The sequence below is a fragment of the Primulina eburnea genome, chromosome 3, assembly GCF_022965805.1.
Source record: "Primulina eburnea isolate SZY01 chromosome 3, ASM2296580v1, whole genome shotgun sequence".
Lineage (NCBI taxonomy): Eukaryota > Viridiplantae > Streptophyta > Magnoliopsida > Lamiales > Gesneriaceae > Primulina > Primulina eburnea.
Genome location: NC_133103.1, coordinates 18,096,271 through 18,103,692, shown reverse-complemented (window position 1 = coordinate 18,103,692; position 7,422 = coordinate 18,096,271). Strand labels below are relative to the sequence as shown.

The window sequence follows — 7,422 nt, the reverse complement described above, 5'->3', positions numbered from 1 at the left end:
GTATGTAATTTGTAATTGATTTTGAGCGCAAATGTAGTTTTCCAGTCGTTGGAGTATGGAATTTGGTTATAGGGGTCAAACATTACTGCTTCGACCAGTTAATGCAGATTACCGAGTGTATCAAATCTACTACTTTTGTATGCCTACAATGGGTTGGAAAAGCTTCACCGAGGGATCGTCCTGAATGAATCGGGACGTCCGGACGTGCTTGTCATGACATGGGAATAAATTCTTGCCCTACGTTTGGCAAACAGATCTGATGATGTGTGTCACAGGACGAGCTCAACCTATTGAGGGTTCCCGAGATCGAATCACACCCAAATGTTGTGAATTTGATTAGATTCCCTTGTGAAAGGCATCTGACAGTTATATATGAGGGAGGATCACTCCAACGTTTTCACGAGATTATTCCTACTGGTCTCTAAGCTTTTTTTCCTAGGTATTAGGTAACTTTATATATCATTCTTGATAAATAGTTTTCTGGTGGATTTCTATTAGACTAGATACCTTTAGTTGTAAGGACATAATGAAGGTGGCGAATGAAATGGCAAGCATGTTGCAAGCATTTTACAACAAGGGACTTGTCCATGGCGGTGTCAATTCTAAAACAATCTTGGTCGCTGATGTTTCATTACTTTTGTTGTTTCTTTTTTTCCTTAACAAAAGCTCTTGCATGCTGGTAAGTCTCGTAATATCCGACTCATCTTTGCATTCTACTAGGACAAAAGTCCAGTGATGTATGACTTTGGGTCGTTCTCATACTTCGAACACCGCCAGGCGTATCAGGAGCTCGTTTCAGAAACTTTACTGTTTTCATGGGAAATATCTGGAAGGTTTGATCCATTTTTGCGTTCTTTGCTTGTTATCTATGAACTTAGCTGCTTATCTTTTGTCAATATTCTTTGCATGTCCACATGAAGTTTGGATTTTCGAACATTCAGCCCCCGCTTTCAACTCTTAACATTTTGTTTGTTGCATTCCTTATTCTTAATTCTCGAATGGCTACAATTTTTTAATCATGTGTTGGCTGGCTTACCTTGAAAGGTTAGATTTGGTCTGCTATTATAGTTTCTCCCACAATTTGGTTGAAGAATTTAACAGAACCTTGTTTACTCGAGCACTTTTTACTGCTAAAAGCCAACATCCTTTTATCATTTTTCCCTCTCCTTGTGCAAACATGTATTTTTACTGCAATCACTATATTGATGTTTAAAAAACTCAAGGAGTATGAGTTTCTTGGTAGAATTTTCACAAGTAACTCTCAATAGATGCAGATAGTGAAACAAATCTTCATCATCTATCTTGTCCTGCTGATCAAAACTTTTATATAAGTAGACTGTATAGAGAGGGTTATGATTGCCTTCTTACTAAGTTACTATTATTATTAAGGAAGAGCATCACATTATAACCACCTTGGTCTCTTGGTGTGTTCTTCCTCATATCATCATTATATAAATAACCACCTAACTACATCAATTTTAATTTTTAATATTTAAAATTTTAAAAGCATAATATATCTGAGTAATTGAAAGGAAAAATGACAATTCGAAAGTAAATGAAGCTATAAATATTTTTAAATGTCTGTTCAATAGCTGTCAATTCATCCACGACTTGACTTGCACTCGAACTAAAAGGTTTAAAGATATATCTTGGGCTATTTTTTCTCCACACCCAGTAGTAGCTTCCCATGATTGCATCCTACACCTTTTAGACACGACTTCCCTCAAATTATCTACGAGCCTCGTTTCGTTTCCCTTTCCCATTGGCTCTGAAAGTGGCACAAGTGGAATCAATTTTATAATAAACTTCTCAACTTTGTACACGTCACCTTTTGGATGTGCTTCAGTTTTTTCCCTATGCCCAACCAGTTCATGTATCTGGGTTAAAGATACCAGCGTAGTATGGGAGCTCGTTAAGTTTAAAGTGGCGACTACAATCACAAGGGTTAAAGAATTTCAGCATTTTTCGATTTCAGATATTGTTAGGGATTGGAAGTTTGTAATGCTTTGAAGATTGTCTTTTCTTTGTTGTTTTTGCGTTTTGCGGATCACTCATCCGCTTCTATTGTATTTCGAACATTCTTAAATTATATATAATTATGTTTTTGATCAAAAAAAACTTCATAATAACAAATCAATGTGCTATTTTCGTTTTACAAGAACGCTGTTCTTTATATTTTTAGGTGAAAAAAGTCAATTTTAATTCATATCTTCAACATATGGTGCAAATTGTGAAATAACATCTTCACCATGTCAACAGATACATACAAGGTCACAAATTATGATGCAGTAGTTCTGAAATAGAATTATTGACCATATTTAGTATAAGACATTAAACATTAATATATTATCAACTTACTTTATAGACTTATATCTGTGTGAAAGTTCTCTGACTTAAAATTATAATAAGCCAATTTGCATGGTTTAAAACATGAATGTTGTACCGACTTTATCCGAACCACTACTAACAGACTAATAAGCATGCAAATTTAAACTTGATACAACAATTAAATAATGGAAACCAAATAACTTAATCATCTTACAACCTAAACGAAAACAGAACAATAAGCTCAATCTTAAACGTTAATACATCTATATACGAGAAACCAAATAAAACCTCAACTGGATCACCACTTAAAATCCAACTGCTTCTGGCCACTGTCCCTGACCGTCTGAACCACCTAACCCAAGATCTACCCCGTGGAATAGGGTGCCCAAGACGAAAACAAAGACGTGACTGATAACGCCGAATATGAGAATGTACGAGTATATAAACTGATATGATGCATGTGAAATGCAACATGCTCGGATATCAATGATCAAGTCAAGAATCTCATGTTCAGTCTAGAGGTGCCTGAGTGTGTATGATCTGATGTGCCCTAGGCATGTTTTGGCTCTCACACTCCTCATCAAGACGTGGACTTACAATGTCCAGGGCCATCAGAGCATGCGGGTCCCGTCGGAGACTGTAGCTCTTGATGCCCAACCATATACAATACAGAATAGGGTTAAACAGCCTCAACAAATTAGATATATCTCAAAAGATATCAGGCCCGACATGATATCTCATGTATAATATGTCAAAGTAGTAAAACATGTATTATGCAAAGATTAATTTGCAGCATATAAGTGTGTATACTACATTTGGATATCTCAGTCAGTACATCACGTATTTCACCGAAACAATCTGACAAAAAGTTTACTCGTCTAAACCTAGACAATACCAACATAATGAAATCACTATCAAGCCAAATCCTGAATAACCAAAAGTTCTTCCTAATGATCCTTAAATCACTATTTAAGGCTTTATGATTATATCTGCATTCGTCGTCAGCCCGCTAATGATATCTCGATGTGGTTCACCGACCCCTCCTCGAATCGACACTGCCTCCGAAACTTTTCAACACTAAACTGTCTTAGAAACTGGCTAGAAAAGCTAAGGTATCTGGCTAGAACTCGAGAAAGAATAGCTGAAGGAAGCGGTGTAGTAAACAAATCAAATCAGCTTCTATTTATAGGCTGCATCCGATTAGTTCAGAAGATCCGAAATCGATCTTATCCGCCACGTGTTAGAATATCATTCGTATAGTTGGATTTCTTGTGATAATGTAATCTGAAGTATATTGGGTTGTGAGTTGTCCATTTTAAATTTGGTGGATCCCAACAGGTTGATCCCAAATTATCAATTTCTTAATAATATTTAATTAATAACTCTTTAATCGACTCTTAATTAGTACTTCATTCAAAATAAAGATTTAAGTCATTATAAATATATAATATAACTTACATATGAGAGCCTTTTCAATATTCGTATAGATTCGTTCCATTGTTAATTCTGCATCTGCAAATCCAATGTATGTATGAAATTGTGTTGAGATTTAATGTTTCACTAATCAACGAACAAGACTTAATAAAAATTATATCAAGTTAATTCGTGGAGGAATCGAAGAACAAGCATACAATTAAAAATATGTGTAGTTCTTTTATTTTCGAAACGTCATTTTCTTCCAATTAATTAATTATATATATATCACACCTTTTTTCAATTTTAGTAAGCTTAGTAACAGTATTATTTCATATCTTATTTTGAATGATTAACGCTCAAGTCAAAAACTTTTTAAAATCAAGATTAGATACTTTTTGAACAAATTACCAAAAAAAAATTGTCTCACAACGTAGCTCAATCTGTATGATCCGAGTCATATTGTTCGAACCAACCCACACTAGAAGTAAGGATGGGAAGGCGAGGTTGATTTTAGGCTTGTGGTCTGCGCTCGACGGGATTTTATTTCTCGACGGGATTTTATTTCTACCATAAAAAACACATCGGGGAAAACAAAATATTTAAAATTTCATTTAGAACAACATATTCGTCAAACCCCTAGGTCATCATTTGAGAAGTCCCTTACACCATCTCCATTTACCTGGAAAAGAATAGTCCCCGAAGGGTACTGAGTGCCAACATGCTCGTACATAATAATATTCTAAGCAACAAATTTGAATTAAATCATGCAAGCATATAAAATCGTGTATGCATGTGATGTTTTTATTTCCAAAGGTAGTAATCATCAATATGCAAGTGAAAATGAGAAAATGCAACTATAGAGACGCCACCATAATCACAAGCCACACCACCTCATTGCCAAATATATCAATATGAATACAAACAGGTATACTCGATTAGCGAGATCCAAATCCTACCACAAACATAACAACTCTGCAATCTAAGTCCAACCTCACATATGACCATAGGCTCAACAGCTAACTATCTCACATAATAACAAATGCACATACGATACAGGCAGGGATGGAGCCACCCCAAAGGCTGGGGTGGGCTCCAGCCCAATCTACTTTTTTGGGTTTAATTAGGAATATGGACTGAGTTTTCTTTTTTTATAATTTTAGCCTTGTATTTTTAATTTTTAGCCCAATATTTAGCCCATTTCTTGAGGGTTTTCTTTCACAGCCGTCTCCCAAAAATAGAAACAAGTGGATGAGAGCTGCTAGTCTCCTACTGGTTGAAAATTTCACGTGAAAGAATTTTTAAATATTTGATTTATATTATTTAATATTGTTTATCGATTCATTCAGCCTAGTATAAAAAAATTCCTGGCTACGTCCCTAGATACAGGTCGTCGATTAGTCGTCACTGTGGATGCACAACGCTCGCAAGGCGGCGGTAAGCATGGCCAAGAACCCGGGCACCTCCCGAGGGCGGTAAACACGGCCTAGAACTCGGAGCACTCCAATGATAACGATCATAAAGTGTAGCCCCTCCTGAGGTGGATCTCGCTATCTTTTACCCCAATCTTGAATCTTGTATGAGTATGACCACTTATGATGACTTCTTGGTTTTCGTTTTCTCAAATTCTTGTGGATGCTTGATTTTTATCACTCTTATATTGCCAGGTGAAAAGTCCAAGTACCTTTGAAAAATTATTCATGCCTTCTGCATTTGAAGTTTGCTTGGTGTCATTAGAGGTTATACTGGGGAGATCATATTTAGTTCTGAACTTAGACTTGAACGGTGTATTCGTATCCATTATCATCATATAATTGATTACATTGTCATTGGTCTAAATCTTGTATATCGGAGATGTTGCGAGTTGTATTGCTAGTCAAGGGACATGACAAGTGGGGCACTTGTTGTGGCAGGTTTTTCCTGATTCAAAAATTTTAACCGCAATTTTTTTTTTCAAAGTAAGATGAAAATTTAATGAAATTATGGATATAAAATTAATTTGCACGTGTCATTATCTTATTGGTAAAATGCATGTCTTTGTTATATTAATTTTCTTCCCAAGAATATGATGGCTTATCGGTGGATACGAGTTTTGAAGTGTTTATCAACATTTGATTATTGGGGATTACATTGGAACTTTCAATAAAGGTTATGGCTTTTTCTTAGAGTTAGAAATTTTCTTGCATGAATTTTTTGTTTCTAATGTTGTGCATTGTTTTGTTCAATTTTGCTTTTGGGTTTGTGGAAAAATAATTAATAAAACAGGATTTTCTAGAATGGAAGTGCTTCATTTGGTGCCAAAATGATTGAGTTTATGTTTGGAATGTGTTATTTGTATGGCGATATTGTGGTTTTTGTTCTATGACAAATTGAAAATGTCATTTCCTGTATTTGTGTTTTTGTGACTTATTTACAAGTTTCACCTTGTACACAATCATTTTTACATCCGACATGTGGATAAAATTTCTTGTAGTTATGTACTGGTAGGATTTCTTGGTTGTAGTCATTGAGTATTGCTTTATGGATCATGTATGCAGACGACCTCTTATGGTGGCTTTTTTGCGATCATTTTCTTGAATTTGTGCTGGAGCTTAATTTTCATTACGGTCCGACTGCTTTTGACAATTACTAATGTATCAATCTGAGGCTCTATTGATGTTTTCTGCATTTGAAGTTTGCTTGACTGTCATTAGAGGTCATACTGCAGGAATCAATGTACGAGCTTAGACCTGAACGGTTGATTCATATAATTATGTCAAATGATTTCATTGTAGATTTAAGGTTTCTAATCATCTCCATGCGTTGTATTGGTACTGAGGGACAAGGGCGAGTCCTTGGAAATTCTGATAGTGTCCAAGAAAAGCGGCGCGCTGGTGATGACTGAGTTGAGATTAGAGATATGGTTGGTGAACAAACGAACGAGCAGCTGTCAATGAATCATGTGCATTGAAGGTACCAAGGCCGGTCCCTTGTCAATCTGATGTTTTTGTTCATTAATTTTGTTGGGTGTGGCAATCAGAAGTACTTACAAATGACTGTTAGAAAAATTGTGTGTTTTTGTTTATGTGAGCTTCATAGTTTCATGCAAGAATATTCCCACCATTGTCATTTTGTAATACATGCACTATCTGGTTTTTGGAAATTGTAATAATTAATCAATTAATTCGGACTTTTCTCCAATTTAATTTATGTTTTACTATCTCAAATTTCTATCTTTTTATACTAACGAATACTATGACAGTTAATTTCAGCATAAAGTAATTATACTTTTTATTTTTTTGGGGTAAAAGATTTCATGATAAAGTGGATATTAGTTCAATGGAGTTAAGAATTTTTTTTACTTAAAAATAGAAAGATTTTAAAAAAAATAATTGTTAAAAGCAATTTGTTCATGTATTTGATGAAATTTGTAAATTCATTGAATGAATAAAGTAATTTATTTCACATTTATATGATTGTTTTGAACATCTTTTAGTTGGTGTATTTCTCACAATTGACATTAAACACTAGGAATTAAACTACATTGTCAAAATATATTAATGAGCAAAATCTACATGACAACAAATTCATTGCAAACAAGATATATTTGATATTGAAGTATATTTTTTTTTTTACGGTGAAAACTCTTGTAATTTATTGAAAACGAAAAATGTCTTTAATTATAAGATCAATCAACCAAAA

General features: G+C 34.5%; 1 long non-coding RNA gene across 1 annotated transcript; it reads left to right on the top strand.

The window, feature by feature from the left end:
• Positions 1-487: 487 nt before the first annotated feature.
• Positions 488-6,910, top strand: LOC140827152 (uncharacterized). The gene is made up of 3 exons (XR_012116918.1): positions 488-625; positions 721-4,800; positions 5,131-6,910. It is a non-coding gene; the product is annotated as an uncharacterized lncRNA (long non-coding RNA).
• Positions 6,911-7,422: the final 512 nt, after the last annotated feature.